This window comes from Diabrotica virgifera, chromosome 5 (genome assembly GCF_917563875.1).
Source record: "Diabrotica virgifera virgifera chromosome 5, PGI_DIABVI_V3a".
Taxonomy (NCBI): Eukaryota; Metazoa; Arthropoda; class Insecta; order Coleoptera; family Chrysomelidae; genus Diabrotica; species Diabrotica virgifera.
Genome location: NC_065447.1, coordinates 136,202,575 through 136,220,388, shown reverse-complemented (window position 1 = coordinate 136,220,388; position 17,814 = coordinate 136,202,575). Strand labels below are relative to the sequence as shown.

Here is a 17,814-nt window from a genome sequence, read left to right as displayed (position 1 = left end):
TCTTCAAAAATCCTACAAAACCATTTTTGAAAAAACTTTTTATCGCCAAAAATGAAAGAGCTATGTTTATAAAACGCGTTTATTTTTTCGAAATATTCGAATAGTCCGCTTGTGGAACATTTTCAATGCACGTATAATACCACAGAACTGGTTAGTATACTGGAAGATGACTTAAAAACAATGCGTATTTGTACTTCTACATATTTGTAAGTTCGTATTTTGGTGTAAATAAATGTTTTTGTAATTCTTTAATTCTACTTTTTTTCTGTATAGATCTATTAAATTATCTACTTATAAAAATTATAATGTGCTTAAGGGTGGTTTTTGAGGGTTGAAATATTATGATATTATATCCTAAAGCATAAAACAATCATTATTTTTAGCCTATCAAAACCAAATTTTACCCATATTAAAGTTTACAATGTTTTTATATAATTTTTGACAAGGGGTAATTTACACCCCTAAAAATAATCGACGCCCTTGAGCATGTTATAGAATATGAAGTACACGGTGAGATGATCCTAATCCCAAATTTTAATGTAAATCGATGCAAGCCGAAATTATTCCTCTAGGATAAGTAATTTTTTATATATAGCTCCAACAAGGGTGGTTTTAAGGGTTAATTTATTATGATAGTATATCTTAAAGCATAAAACAATCATTATGTAACTAATAAGAACCAAATGTTGACAATATTAAAGTTTAAAATGTTGTTTTATAATTTTTTACAAGTAGTTTTTTTAGGGGTCGTTTTCACCCTTAAAAAACCAAAAGCGTACAACGGCTCAATATAGAAAATGAACTAGAGCATGAAATGAGCCTAATCCCAAATTTTTGTAGAAATCGATGCTGGACAAAAAAATTGCGAGGTTTTGCCATTTTTCCAGCTTCATTTCCTCGACTAACAGGGGATTTCCGAATCAAAACTAATGTTGGTATTTGCTTACTCAGATGCTAATCTGGTTCTTCGAATAAACGAAGAGAAAAAGAAATACATGCCAGTAACCAAAAATCTAAGATCAAGAGTTAGGCCAGCGTTTCCCAAATGGTGGGTCGCGACCCGGTACCGGGCCAAGAAAACAAAATGCCGGGTCGCCTCGCCGTTTCACAACTTGGTTTTTAAGGACGCTTTCTGACTGAGACGCCACGCTTTCCGAGGATCAAAGCCGTAGAACCAGAATGTGTTTGGGTGCGATGTAGCACAGAGGCATTAGCTGTCAAAAAACGCCACTGTTTGTAACCGAATCTATGCAAGACTGTGTAAAATTTATAAACTTCATAAAATCTGGCCCACTGAACTCAAGAGTATTCTTTGTATTGTGCGAAGAAATGGGGAGTGAACATGATCTTCTGTCACACTGCGAAGTGCGTTGGCTATCAAAAGGGAATGTTTTAAAAACACTTATTGAATTCAAGGAAGAGCTTTCAATGTTCTTAGAACAGCATCCACCAACGGCTAGGGATGCAATATTTCAATTTAAAAATAGTTTTCATGATTTCAATTGGTTAATCAAGGTGGCCTATCTTTGTGATATTTTTAACTTGTTGAACAATTTAAATATGATATTACAAGGTAGCAATGTAACTGTATTTAAAGTACAAGAGACGCTGGAAACTACAACAAGAAAACTTAATTTGTGGATTTGCCGCTCGGAAAGCAGGAAATTACAAATCTTTTACAAAGCTAACAGAACTACAAAAAGAGTATAACGTGAATTCATTCCCGGATGAAATTCCAGCGGCTTTCAAGGAAACCTGCTAGAACTGGAGGCAAATCTGAAGGAATATTTTCCCTCCACCCACAGCAAAAAAGCATGGATAAGGAATCAATTTACAATGGACGTAGAATCCCAGTAAATGGACTATCTTGTGATAGGGCACTCAAAGACATATTTGACAAGATACCACTGATAGATTTTTGGCTGTCTTTATAAAATATATATTTTTAAAAACGACAAAGTTTTTAATTCCTTTTGTTACGACCTATAAGTGTGAGTCAGGGTTTTCAACACTGATTTTCCTCGAAAACCAAATAAAATTAACATATTTTCTTCCAAATGTGAAGTTTTTAGTTAACCAGGGTTACACACACCAGGGTATGCCAAAAAATTAGTGGGTCATGAAGGATAAGCACAAAAATAACCGGGCCACGGAAAAATAAGTTTGGAAAACGCTGAGTTAGGCACAACGTAACTATTAATGACCACTACTTTTTCGAAGTAGTAAAAGAGTTTAAATATTTGGGGGCGGTAATCACAGATTACAACCACACAGAAAAGGAGGTCTCAGCAAGGATAGCTGCGGAAAATAGAGCATTATACTCCCTATCATTATTAAGATCTAAGCTGCTAACAAGACGACCTCTAAATTAAGACTCTGCATGTCAATTATTTGCTCAGTTGTTACATATGGAAGTGAAACATGGACTCTATATCAGCGGGAAATAAATAAGCTCCTGGTATTTGCATGGAACGTGCTTCCCATCGTTCTGCTTGCTTATTTTTTTCTTGCTGAATTTCAGTTATATTTATAGCATATTATGTGTTATCTTTCTCGGGTCATTGAAAGATACATTTGCATTATAGATTCAATTTCTTCATTCTGTTTAGCATTTTTAGTTACTTTGAAATATTTCCTATATATTGTTCTTTTTTTATATGTTCTAGATTTTTTTATATAGTCCACTTTCGTGTTATTTTTATTGAATAGAGATTTGCCTTGCAATTTACTCTGGTGTTATTTGTTATTCTAAAACTTATTTCATTGTTTTTTAATTATAGTCAAATTCACTCTTAAAAAGCATAGGCAAATATATCTGCCTGTGTAAATCATATGACAAAAAAATAATACCAATATATTCTTAGAGAATACCAATTTATAGTAGTTATGTAACATTGTAATTTTTATTTAAAAAAAATTCATAAAAAATTCCTCTCGCGACAACAAATAATTAAAGATTTTAATCAGGAAGTAACGTGTAAATTGATTTTGATTAACATCTGTTCGATTATCCATTATATTCGTCTTTACTGCCCATTTTTCTTTTTTTACTTGACCCTGAACATTAGGTGGAATACGATAAAAATCGAATTAATACTTTAATTCGAAAATTTATTCTAGTAGCAAATTGGTCTCTCAAAGTTAGTTTCTTTCTATTCAGGATATTTTCAGAATTCACAATCGGAATATTTAAAATGTCACAATACAACACTGACTACAATAGAAGTTTCAAATTCTTCATATTCAAAATAAAGGCTTGAAGCTATCTTTACTAGAATTTATGGAAATAAATATATTAAAAATACAGATATAATTCTGAAAGACAAACTTGAGACAAACAGCTGCCCACTCCTTAACATATTCAGTTAGATGCCTTAAAGTGCAAAAACATAGTAAAATACATCACTTGCGAAATGCACTTTGCCGAAACAGCTGTAGTGACATTAAATTGTAATAGATTTTGTAGAAGTATTCACTGTTATATTGTTAGGTACCATGAGTTTTGTTTTTTTTTGAAGTTTATTTTAATATGTACCATATATGCTACACTTTTCGTTTAGCAGTTCCAGTATGTTTGTTTGTTTGCTCCTTATCAATCGCGAAACAGTGAGAAAGTACCGAATACAGCATGAACAAAGGCTAACGGAACAACGCAAGGGCGAGGCCCCATTAGTTCGTTGCGTTGCGACGTCGCAACGGAACAACGCATTGTATGTCACACCTGCCTTGCGATGATACTGCCATCGAAGAACACCCTTGTCCGTCGATCCGTTGAAACATCGCAACTGGTCGACACCGCGTAATGCTGAATTAACATGTTGGCAACCGCTGAAAATAAAACTGTTTTGCGTTTGCCACACTACCACTGTGAGCTTAATCCTATCGAGCTGATTTGGACTGATGCTAAAAATTTTGTTGGTGCCAACAATAAGACTTTCAAATTAGCAGATGTCTAAATCCTTTTAAATTATATCCTTACAAACATTACCCCGGAGGAATGGAAAACTGTGTGAAGCATGTGCAGAATACAGTAGAAAACTGGTTATGGGAACTTGATAATATTATTGAGGTTATGGCTAACCCGTTGATTACAGAAATTGGTAGTACCTAATAGTGAGAGTGACGGTTCCAGTTTTTCCTAATTATTTTTAACGACACCAAAGGTAAAAGGAACAAAAACAACAAAGGTTAGTAGCCACATGTTTTTCCTAAGTTAGCTATAAAACAAAAGTAGAACGACTTTTTGTCATATAAGCCTTGTTTTTTGTATTTATTTTCATAATTATCCCACTAATCTCAATTATGATTTTTTGTAAACTTTTTTTTAAGAATAATGCGTAACATACATTTGCCTTAAGTTTGATTTATTAGTTTAATCTTATTTCACCAGACTAACGAACAGAAATAAAAACCTTTTTGGCCAGAATCTCAAAATGTTTTTTTTGTTAAATATCTCAAAAATTTTGTTTTCTCATTATTTATACTACATACTTCTCTCCTTTCTCCTTTTAGAAATACGTTTTTAACTACATATATGTATCTGTTATTGTAATATAATGTAACTATGCCGAATAAAATAAAGAAAAATTTTATTCTAATCTGTACATATTTTTTATACCGAAGTTATTTATTTTGTTTATTATCTTAGTTAATGATCAAACATCATTGTCTTAAACTTTGAAGTTTCGACTTGTACACATCATTTTGTGAATATTTCAGTTCAGTTTTAGTGTTTTTATTTTAGATATGATAATTTGTATTACGTGTAAAAGCATTTAGAAAAAAATATAAACATTTTGGAAACCTTTAATAAGATATTCAATAAAATAAAAAATAAACTATTCATATTGAGGAGAATATGCAAAAGTTTGTAACGTAATACACGTATATTATGAATAAATCAAAATTTAAAAAAAAAATAATTATTTAATAACTTGTAGGAGAAATTTTATTGTTACCTTTTTGGTGCTATTAATCACTTGCATAACTACTTTATTTTTCACTCTCCACAGGAAGACTAAGATATTTGCAACTGATGACACTGACTTCTCCAAAAAAAAAACAAAGTCATTATTTATAAAACATCACGAAAGACGTTAGAGTAAATAATACTATAAACCACTGGTGTCACGTTTATTTTAAATCTGCAAATCGAATGAATATTGATTAGTAAAATAATAAGTAATGGTCTTCAATAAAAACATTGTTAGTCGGATTAAGCGCATTTAATTATATTATTTAAAGTCAAATACAAATCATTTATTCATAGCAAAAACAAAAAAATTACACCCACTAACCATAAACAAACTTAGCATCATCATTACATGTAGGAATATTTTGTTTTGATAATGGTTAGACTGAAATAAACTAAAAAGGTTCTAAATCTGCTTTCTTGTGGCATGTCTAATTTAAATAATTATTATGTTTATATCGGATTAAGCTACAATTGATTGAAATGAAAATTAGGTATACCTATGACTAACTAATGTTTGATGTTTCGATTTACACTCCGACAATCGTTTTAAAAAAAGATTATTTTAAAAAATTCTGGGAAACAAACACAAGCCCACTCCTAGAACTCCCGGGTTTACAGAGACTGAACTTTTAACTTTCAAAGAAAGAATAAACCCAGTGTTAACTGGGCCAAGTACTACCTCCATAGATGATATCGAGACTTTCTGGGGAGGTTTTAAAAGAGATATATTAGATACAGCTAAGCGAAGTCGCCAACCCATAAAAAACAACAGTCGTAAACCATGGATCAGTGACCAAACATGGAAAATTATAGAACAAAAAAGGCAACTTAAAGTTGGCAGTTTTGATTTAAACGACTATCGAAGCTTATCAAGAGAAATCCAAAGAAATTGCCGGAAAGATAAAGACAAATATGTGTCTAACATTTGCCAGGAAGTAGAAATTCACTTACATCGAAATGAAACAAGAGATCTCTTTCAGAAAGTAAAGTTACTGGCTCGGGAATTCAAACCCAGAAATTACGCTATAGAGGATGAGACAGGTAATATGGTAAGCGATATGGATGCGGTTCTGGAGACTTGGAAGAAATACTGCACAGAACTCTATAAAGCTGAAACCTCTAAAATTAATCATATAACAGCACTGCAATTCTCAACAACAAACCTAGAACCAGATATTCTAAGGTCGGAAGTCGATGAAGCCATAAAACACCTTAAAAGAAATAAATCACCTGGCAGAACGGCGATGACATCACGGCAGAACTTTTACAGATCATGGGTGAACATGGTCTCCAATTAATGTGGAGACTGTGCAATCATGTATGGAGAATCGGCAAATGGTCCAGTGATTGGTGTACCGCACTATTTACTCCCATTCATAAGAAAGGCGTAACCACAAAATGTAGTAACTACCGAACCATCTCACTAATTTCACACCCAAGTAAAATTCTCTTGAAAATCATCAAGTGTCGCATGCAGACATACCTGGATAGACAAATACCACACGAACAGGCAGACTTCGTGAAGGGTAAAGGCACAAGGGAGCAAATTCTTAATATGCGACAAGTCATTGAGAAAGCACGAGAATTCAAAATTCCGATGATCATCTGCTTTCTGGATTATCAGAAGGCATTTGACTGTGTAGACTGGACGGTTTTGTGGAAAGTTCTACATGAGATGGGGGTTCCTGATCATCTGTCAGCTCTGGTGAAAAGCCTATATGAGAACAGTGAAACCAGAATAAGGATTGAAAACCATAAGTCCGATCCTTTTAAAATAGGTAGAGGAGTCCGACAAGGATGTATTATATCTCCAAGTCTTTTCAATTTCTATGGGGAATATATAATGAGAAAAGCACTCGACAAATGGAATGGCGGTATTTCTATCGCAGGAAAGAACATCTCAAATCTCAGATATGCAGATGATACAACATTAATAACTGCATCCGAAGAAGAAATGTCCAGCCTGCTGCAGCTAGTGGAAGCCGAAAGCAGTAGATGTGGTCTCAAGATCAATAAACAAAAAACAAAAATTATGATAGTAGATTATTCAAATTCACTTCAGACAACAGGAGCCTTAGACCAGTTTGAAGTGGTTAATTAGTTCAATTATCTAGGATCCTACATCAGTAATACAGGATCTTGTAAAACAGAAATACGTAGGAGAATAGGCATGGTCAAAAACGCTATGAGTCGATTATCGAAAATCTGGAAAGATCGCTCCTTGTCGAAGAACACCAAAATAAGATTAGTGCGTGCCTTAATTTTTCCCATATTTAATTACGGATCCGAAACATGGACAATGAAATCGGACGACAGAAAAAGGATTGACGCCTTTGAAATGTGGTGCTGGAGAAGAATGCTTCGGATCTCATGGACGGAACACAGAACAAATCACTCAATCCTCCAAGAGCTTAATATTCAGACTCGACTTTCCTCTATTTGCCTCTCCACCGTATTAAAATTTTTCGGTCATATTGCAAGAAGAAGTGATGATAATCTTGAGAGACTTATAATTTAGGAAAACGTTGAAGGGCGCAGAAGTAGAGGTCGCTCACCTACTCGATGGACGGATCAAGTACAGAAAGCCAGTGGAAAACATTCTCTGAATCCATGAGGGAAGCTCAGGACAGAAGCCGATGGAAAGAGATAGTTGCTCGTATTATAGGGAATCACGACACTCAGCAATGAGGAAACGACTGAGGAGGAGGAGGAGGGAAATATATTTTTTTAACTCCTTGAGAGATCTGCAATCTGCCTATTAGGCAGTAAGCGTTTTTTCTGACAATGAAGCTGATGGCACGTAAAGTATTATTCCAATGAATAATCTGTTATATATATAAACCTAAGTTAAACATTTTTACTTTTGCTGAAGTTTTAGCCTACGGATTTCATTGGAATCGCGCACGTTTAGTTGGGCCGCTAACCGATTTGGTGCACTGACACTTTTTCACTGTAGTTGACACTAAAACGATGTATGGCATCATTGATGGATTCTAAAGGGATATCATGCTGAATGATTTCGTTACTGACGTAGTAGGGAGCATCAACAATAGTTCGTAGTACTCTATTTTGGAACCTCTGCAAGATGGATATGTTGGAGTTGCTAGCAGTCCCCCACAGCTGGATGCCGTAGGTCCACACAGGTTTTAATTTTGTTTTGTATAATAATATTTTATTGTTTATTGAGAGTTTTGATCTGCGACAGACGAGCCAATACATGTTTCTTAATTTGAGGCCAAGTTGCTTGCGCTTAGTGAATATGTGTTTTGTCCAAGTCAGTCGTCGATACAGCTGCATTCCGAGGTATTTGGCTCTATCAGATTGTGGAAGTTGACAATTAATAAATTGAACATGTGGGCACGTTTCTCTGCGGATGGTAAACGTCACATGTGTTGATTTCAATCCATTTGCTTTAATTCGCCATCTTTTTATCCAGTTTTGGACCTTGTTTAGACTAATTTGCAGGTTCCTAGAGGCTGATGTTGGGTCAGTGTGAGACGCCAAAATAGCTGTATCATCGGCAAATGTTGCAACAGTGGTAAGTCGTGTTGATAGCACGTCTGCAGTATACAATAAGTACACGATCGGTCTAAGTACGCTACCTTGTGGAACTCCTGAATTTATTGGATGCAACTCTGTATATTCACTTCCATGTTTTATTTGGAAGTGCCTATCTGTCAGGTATAATTTTAGAAGTTGAAAGTGGGGATGGGGCAGTAGCTTCTTTGGTTTAACTTGCAATCCTTCATGCCACACCTTGTCGAAAGCCTGAGATATATCGAGGAAAGCTTCTGAACAATATATTTTACTACTCAGGTCCTTATTGATTTGATTTACCACTCTATAAACTTGTTCTATTTTCCCGTGTTTATTGCGGAATCCCAATTGGTGATATGGAATTATCTTCTTTTCGTCTATTATAGTTTTTAGCCTTTTAACATATAGCTTCTCAAAAACCTTGGAAAGAATTGGCAGTAGACTTATCGGTCTAAAGGAAGACAACTCTTCTGTTTTCTTCCCTGGCTTGGGTATCATAACGATATGGGCAACTTTCCAGATGCTAGGGAAATAATTTAGTCATAGTATAAAATTAAAAATGTAAGTAATAAGTCTATAGCACTTTTCGGATAATCCTTGAAGAATTTTTCCAGATAACAAATCGAAACCAGGAGCTCTTTTTATGTTAATTTCTTCCATAATTGTTTGTTCGACTTCTCTAATAGTGAACTTGTTATGAGGCACATCCATTTGGAAGGGTACATTCAGATAATCGGTAATTTCGTACTCTTCTTCAGCAGATAATTCTAAAGAAAAGAGCATGCAGCCTTTTTTCAGATACTTGCCAAAAGCTTCAGATTTTTCTTTATTATTTCTGGCACAGAATGTTATCATTTCTAATTAGTGATTAGGCAAGTAAGACCTTTTTAATTTTATCGTTTCTTTCCACAGCGAATAATCAGTGGCCTCTGTAGGTGTAAGACTTTCAAGGTAACATTGGAATCCCTGATTTTGTTCTGCTATGATTAGCTCTTTCAATTCTTTGGTGGCTTTGTTCAATTTTTTCTTTTTTCTGTGGCCTAGCTTGTTGCCATTGCTTCCTCAAGTGTCTTTTTGCGGCAATTTTTTCTCTGACTAAAGGAGATATTTCATTTTTTACTTGACGCGTTTATGGCTGATATAAGGTAATTAAATGATCTAATTTTTTCCTGAATACTTCCCAATCGGTTTTATTATTATAGAGGGATGGTTGATTTGACTGATCCAATATTTTTGAATATATTGATATTATCACTGGGGAATGACCAAATGATAACTCATGGCAGGATTTCGCTATGCACTTTTTGGTGTCAACACCTTTTGTGACGCAAAAGTCAATAGCATCGGGAATATTGTTCCTGTCAGATGGCCAATATGTTGGTCCTCCAGTAGATATTTGCTGCAGATTATTCGCCTTCATTGCTGAGATAAATGCTCGCCCTTTTGTATTTGTTAATCTGGAACCCTACATTTACCTACACCCGAGAGGGTAGAAGGTCTAAATATTATATATATAATCTGGAACCCCATTCTGGATGTTTGGCATTATAGTCGCCACCAGCCAGGAATCTGTTTCCGAGTGTGTAGAAGAACCTTTCGTAATGTTCCTTCTTATTATTGTATTTTTGGAGGACAATATACGGCAGATATCGTTAGTGTTCTATTTTTTTCATTAATTGTCACGCTTGTTGCTTGTAGATAATCTTTGGAGAATTTTTCTCGTCCTTAGTGTTTTATGCTGTCTCGTATGATTATTGCAGTACCTTTATATGCTTTTTCATCTAGATGTATAGTGTAGTACAGTTTGTATTTTGGGATTTGAAGATAATTTTTGTCAGTAAAATGGGTCTCGGAGATCGTCATGATGTCAATATTTTGATCTTGTAGGAATATTTTGAGCTTGTGGGTATGTTGTTACAGCCCATTGGCATTCCAAATTACTATTTTAAGTTTTTGATATTCCCTCATTAAGCTATTTTGTTGATGACAGTGGTGAGGAGGTTCAATATTGTGCTCATCTGCTCCATAAGTTTACGAAGCATATCTTCGAGTTTAGTCATATTTATTTCTGTTTGATTATTAGCTGTTATTGTCTCGGCCATAGTATTATTATTATGAGTACTTCTACTTGAATCCTGGGTATTACTTACTATTTGAGCAAAGGATTCGCCTGGTTGTATTTGCTGTGTTGCTGTTGGGTGTACTTTTGTTTGTGGGTTGCTTTTTTCTCTTAGGGCTGGGTATAGCTTTTGTTGTAGTTTCTTATGTACTAGACATCCTCTATAATTTGCCGGATGATCACCTCCGCAATTAACACATTTAATATTTCCATCACGTACCTAGCGAGTGCATTCCTTCTTGGCATGGAAATCTTCACATTTTATGCATCTAAAGGATTTTCGGCAGTAGGTATGTCCAAATGCCTGGCATCTTGTGCATTGCGGTATTATCCTCTTGGTATGTGGGGGTGCACATTTTATGATGGTGTTGCCAAGTTTTTCTATATTATATATTTGTTTTTTATTTTCTTTGGATTTGATGTCTATGTAGAATGTCGGCAATGGTAGTTTTGTAGTTCGGTGTTGGTATGTTGTGAATATTTACGACTTCATGGCCGAGTCCTAACAGATTTGCTTTTAAATCATTATGGTCCGAGCCATGGTGTAATCCTCTTAGTACGGATCGAAATGTTTTTTCACTTTTCGGTCTAAATGTGTGGTATTCCATTTTTCTACTGTCTAACTTTTATAAATGTGCTAGAATGTATGGTTTCGTCAATTTTGACTTTTACAGTTTCAAATCCAGTGGTTTTTATTATATATATTGTTATATTTCTATTTGATATGAAAATTAAATTTTGATAATTATAAACAAAATTCAAGTTAATATAAAATATTTTCAATTTTCTCAACCACGGGCATATAAATTTAAAACAACCTGTATACAACAAATTGTTATATGTAATTTTAAGAAGTGATTAGAATAAGCGTACGAAACTCGGAACAATGTGCTTAGAATAAACAAAGTGAATGACGCGTACCATTATCGTTTCTTCGCGGAAGGTCGATCATTAGCCTATGCTAAATAAAACTCAGTGAAATAGATGATAGTTCATTATCGTTTTTCGCGGAAGGTTTCGATCATTAGCCTATGCTAAATAAGACTCATTTGAAAGAGAGAATAGGTCATTAAAATTTGTATATAGTAGAAAGTATTTTAGAATGGGAATTAAATATTTTCTTTTGAAATCCATTAAGCATATTTAGAAAGATTAAAAATTGGTTTTGAGGAATATTACGAATGAGAGTTGGTGGTGGAAGATTGATTTGTGAATCTGGAAGGGATATTTAGAAAGTAGGGGAATGGATGACAAAGTGAGATCAGAATGTTTTGAGCTGTCGAGAAGTGAAGTCGAGTAGTAGACGGTAGTGTTCGAGGAGTGAGAAAGCCGGTGTAGTTCCGTGAGTGTGGAGTATCTATCGTGGAACGAGAAGTAGGCCAGGTCGAGAGTAAAAGAACCTCCTTGAGCCCAGAGTGTCCCGGTAGCTGATAGCAGTTTCGAAAAAGGTGGAACACAGCATCACGACAAAAGCAGGAACGAGAGCTATTCGAGCTAGTTTTTCAAAGGAGAACATCACTGGAAGCCAGGACGAGGTTTGATCGCAGCCAAGGATAGCAGGAAAGGGTCTTGTGTGAGGACATTTTCAGTTCACCAGGAAAAGGTCAGTCTCATTTGTTTGGACATGAATGTATGGGTTTTTCGTATTAAATTCCACATAAAAAAATTGAATAACATAATCAATAATATCAGAAAAGCTTCATCAAACTTAAATAGAGTTGTTCCTAATAACTCCTAATAGTTAAATGTTAATAAAAACTTTCAATTGAAAACCAAAAGGAAATAAGATTCCCATTTGTAAATGTTATGTTTAAGAATAATAAGAAATAGCAAATATTAAGCATTGATTGCCTTTTAAATAAAATAAAAAATATTTTGATTATAATTGTAACCCATATGTGTATTTTTTTACTCTTTTCTTTTCTATCCCGATTAGGAACCATTAAGAAATATTTAGAAGCCACGGAAGTAAGTAATTAATTTATAATTCGCCCTGAGATTGAAAACATATTGATATGTGATCTGGTTAATTAATTAGATTAGTATTAATACATTGATTAAATTAAGTAACATATAAGAATATTATCTCATATCAATAATCAAGATCACATCAATATATATATATATATATATATATATAATATATATATATATATATATATATATATATATATATATATATTATATATATATATATATTTTTAAACATATATTTTACTTACTTTAAGTAATTAGGGAATTAAAACTTGAGACTGTCATTGTCGGATTTGCCGTAGACTTACGCACCTTCTATGTCTAGGTCTCGAATGTTGTTTTTTTATTAGAATGTGTCTAAAGATATTCAACCTCTTGTCTTTACCGACGAGCCCAGAGAGGTTGAAGAGGGCGAAACACATTTCTAAGAACTGGTGTTTGGATCTTTGATTCTATTAGAAAAATTTTTCCCAGCCCGAAATGGTGGATGTGTGAATTGTTCGTAAGGGGATTTTTCCACATTCTCTATTTCATCTATTTGATTTCGTACGAGTGGTCGTTAAACCAATAACCTTGGATCTTTGGTTCACTGAGTGTGTTTCAAAGATCTACATCTTATGTTTTTAAATATATATATATATATATATATATATATATATATATATATATATATATATATATATATATATATATATATATATATATATATATATATATATATATATATATATATATATATATATATATATATATATATATATTGTTATGAGCTGCTTTCTATTACTTTGATATTAATTATAATTAGTCAATTATTTGATTAATTATTTAATTAACGCAAATCATACATAAAAATTATTAAGAAAAAATCTCAGGGTGCCTTTTGTCAAAAAAAATTAATTAAATTCTCTTAGGTTATACTTATCCTTTCTCGTGGAGAAGTATCTCAGTATCTCAGTATCTCTTAGTTGATCCTTATCGGGATAAAATAAGAAAAGGAAATAAATAGAAAAATCATAAATAAACACATACAAATACCTTTATTATCAAAAGCAATGCTCTGTAAATTTATTAATTAAATCCTGTGGGCATAACTGTCCAAAAGAAACTTTTACCATATAAATTACTCTAATTCAAACAAATATTTATCGCTTTGTTCTTGATACTATTAATAAAACAAGCTAAACAAACAAATTTGGTATTCGCAAATTACTTATACTTCCTATTAAATTTTTGAAATGTTGGAATCTTAAATGCATATGCTTTTACGTAAAAAAATTTAACTCCTGATTATAAAACAAAATCTATCACATAGGTTATTGACTGATCATTTTGATTCACACACAATGATGTCTCCTCTTGACCCAAACAGTTCCTCCTTGTTGATTATGTTAGGCTACCAATCAAAGCCCTCTCCGTTCTCAGCAAACAATCCAGCAGGATACCAGCAACTATTTCTCCAAAACACAAGCCAGGCCTCTTTTTTTGCCAGTACTCGTTCAATAAACTCCAAAACTCTTTCCTCTCTTTCTCTCAATAATAATCTCCTGAGACCCAAGTATCTTTTTTACTTGGTGTCACAAATAATTTTTATAATGATAATTCTTGTAACTTACTCTCTTGCACTGTACATAATCAAAGAGATATTTCTTCTCGATTTGATTTGTCTCTCGTACCACTTTTCGGGTACTCCCACTATCAAAACAAAACACTAGTACTTGCTGCTGAACTACTCACGAAAACTTTTGACTGCCCCTTTTGGATGCCGGTAACACAATGAATTCCTCTTTCCAAAACTATCTCAACATTCAAACAAAACTTTCCCCATTCCAAATTGCAAAGTCAATCAGAAACATTTCTCTCTCCACCTCCCTCCGTTTCAATCGAAAAACCCAGTCATTCCTTCAAACAATACTTGTACTCAAAACTAATGACTTTTCGGAAATTATCTAAATATTCCTGTCATTAAACAAACATATTTAAAATTCCAATTATCTTTACCTCTATTTTTCTAAAAACTAATAATTACATCTACCTGTGGATTTCCCTTTTCCGTAATAAACAATTGGTTTAAAATTATAATCCTAAATAACTTTCACTCCACTTTTATTTACAAAAATGTTTTTAATTCTTCATGGAAAATTTCATTAAGGAGAAGCCACCTTGCGTGACAGTTAACTTCTAATAAATATTTACAAATCAATATACAGGGTGTATCAAATTTATGTGCCCGCGTTATATTAAAAAATAAAATTTTTATTCTATCTTTGATTGATAAATTGATACACAATAATATATATATATATATATATATATATATATATATATATATATATATATATATATATATATATATATATATATATATATATATATATATATATATATATATATATATATATATATATAAATCCTACTATCAATTTGGCATCGATACATTATGCATTTACCATCAATTTGGCATCGTCTTGCAAAGTGGCATCTGTATATCGATGCCACTTTACACTACCTTAATAACTTTTTTCCTGTACTTGTTAGCAGAAGTCTAATCAACTCTGTAGTTAGAGATTTGATTCCTTGATGTTACTTTAATATATCAGCTTTCTTTGTTTATTCCTTACTGACTTATATAAGTTTATTCCATAAAATGTTTGAGTTCAAAATGATGGCACAGTGAAAATATTATATACATTTAGTTCAGTGTTTTACCGTTTTGTCGCTGCCGCTATATACATGAAAACGTATATCCCACTTTCATTATCAATCATTTTGGCATCAGAAATTTGGCATCACTGTTGAATACAATATTATCCACAACGAAAAATAGGCAATTTGAGAATGTATATATTATTTTCATCAACAAATCATTCTGGCATCAAGTTGTTTTCACCCAATTTTGAAAAAATGTGAAAGCTTATAATCCAAGGATGGTACTAAAGGTGAGAAATTTGACCTAAACTATCTGTCCGTCGGTCTGTCCGACCGCGAATATAACTCTTACGTCATTATACCAGGTAGAATGACAAATGAGGTGTGAAATGAAAGCGTATAATCCAAGGATGGTACTAAAGGTGAGATATTTGACTTAAACTTTCTGTCCTTCGGTCTGTCCGACCGCAAATATAACTCCTCCGTCATTATACCAGGTAGAATGACAAATGAGGTGTCAAATGAAAGCTTATAATCCAAGGATGGTACTAAAGGTGAGAAATTTGACTTAGGCTGTCTGTCCGTCGGTCCGACCGACCGCGAATATAGCTCCTCCGTCATTATACCAGGTAGAATGACAAATGAGGTGTCAAATAGAAGCTTATAATCCAAGGATGGTACTAAAGGTGAGACATTTGACTTAGGCTGTCGGTCCGTCCGACCGCGAATATAACTCCTCCGTCATTATACCAGGTAGAATGACAAATGAGGTGTCAAATGAAAGCTTATAACCAAAGATGGTACTAAAGGTGAGAAATTTGACTTAGGCTGTCTGTCCGTCGCGTCGGTCAGTCCGACCCCGAATATAGCTCCTCCGTCATTATACCAGGTAGAATGACAAATGAGATGTCAAATGAAAGCTTATAATCGAAGTATGGTACTAAAGGTGAGACGTCGGTCCGTCCGACCGCGAATATAACTCCTCCGTCATTATACCAGGTAGAATGAAAAATGAGGTGTCAAAAGAAAGCTTATAATCCAAGGATGGTACTAAAAGTGAGAAATTTGACTTAGGCTGTCTGTCCGTCTGTCCGTCCGACCGCGAATATAGCTCCTCCGTCATTATACCAGGTAGAATGACAAATGAGATGTCAAATGAAAGCTTATAATCCAAGGATGGTATTAAAGGTGAGAAATTTAACTTGGGCTGTCTGTCCGTCGGTCCGTCCGACCGCGAATATAACTCCTCTACTATACCAGGTAGAATGACAAAAGAGGTGTCAAATGAAAGCTTATAATCCAAGGATGGTACTAAAGGTGAGAAATTTGACTTAAGCTGTCTGACCGTCGGTCCGTCCGACCGCGAATATAGCTCCTCCGTCAATATACCAGGTAGAATGACAAATGAGGTGTCAAATGAAAGCTTATAATCCAAAGATGGTACTAAAGGTGAGAAATTTGACTTAGGCTGTCTGTCCGTCGCGTCGGTCAGTCCGACCCCGAATATAGCTCCTCCGTCATTATACCAGGTAGAATGACAAATGAGATGTCAAATGAAAGCTTATAATCGAAGTATGGTACTAAAGGTGAGACGTCGGTCCGTCCGACCGCGAATATAACTCCTCCGTCATTATACCAGGTAGAATGAAAAATGAGGTGTCAAAAGAAAGCTTATAATCCAAGGATGGTACTAAAAGTGAGAAATTTGACTTAGGCTGTCTGTCCGTTTGTCCGTCCGACCGCGAATATAGCTCCTCCGTCATTATACCAGGTAGAATGACAAATGAGATGTCAAATGAAAGCTTATAATCCAAGGATGGTATTAAAGGTGAGAAATTTGACTTGGGCTGTCTGTCCGTCGGTCCGTCCGACCGCGAATATAACTCCTCTACTATACCAGGTAGAATGACAAAAGAGGTGTCAAATGAAAGCTTATAATCCAAGGATGGTACTAAAGGTGAGAAATTTGACTTACGCTGTCTGACCGTCGGTCCGTCCGACCGCGAATATAGCTCCTCCGTCAATATACCAGGTAGAATGACAAATGAGGTGTCAAATGAAAGCTTATAATCCAAGGATGATACTAAAGGTGAAAAATTTGACCTAGGCTGTCTGTCCGTCGATCCCTCCGACCGCGAGTATAAATCCTCCGTCATTATACCAGGTATAATGGCAAATGAGGTGCCAAATGATAGCTTATAGTTCAAGCATGGTATTAAAGATGAAAAATTTTACCTAGGCTGTCTGTCCGTATGTCTGTCCATCCGCGAATACAACTCCTCCGTTATTAATACAGATAGAATGACAAATCGGGTGTCGAATGAAAGCTTTTAACTTAAGGATGGTATTATTAAAGATGAGAAATTTGACGTCGGAGTTCCGGTTTTAGAGTTGCAACCGTAAGTATTTACTATTTTAAAGTTGCCGAAAGAGAATAAGTGATATATTATTCAACGTGGCTTAGCAAGATGAGAACAAATGTAAAATTTTGGTTTTTACGTAATTTCCGCTTAAAAAGTTATAACCGGAAATGCCATTATTCGCGGTGTGCAAGTACTTGGAA

General features: G+C 34.2%; 1 protein-coding gene across 5 annotated transcripts in view; it reads right to left on the bottom strand.

Moving 5' to 3' along the window:
• Positions 1 to 17,814, bottom strand: part of LOC114333699 (A disintegrin and metalloproteinase with thrombospondin motifs 16) — a 764,845-nt gene that overhangs the window by 436,649 nt on the left and 310,382 nt on the right. The gene's annotated exons all lie outside the window — the stretch shown is intronic.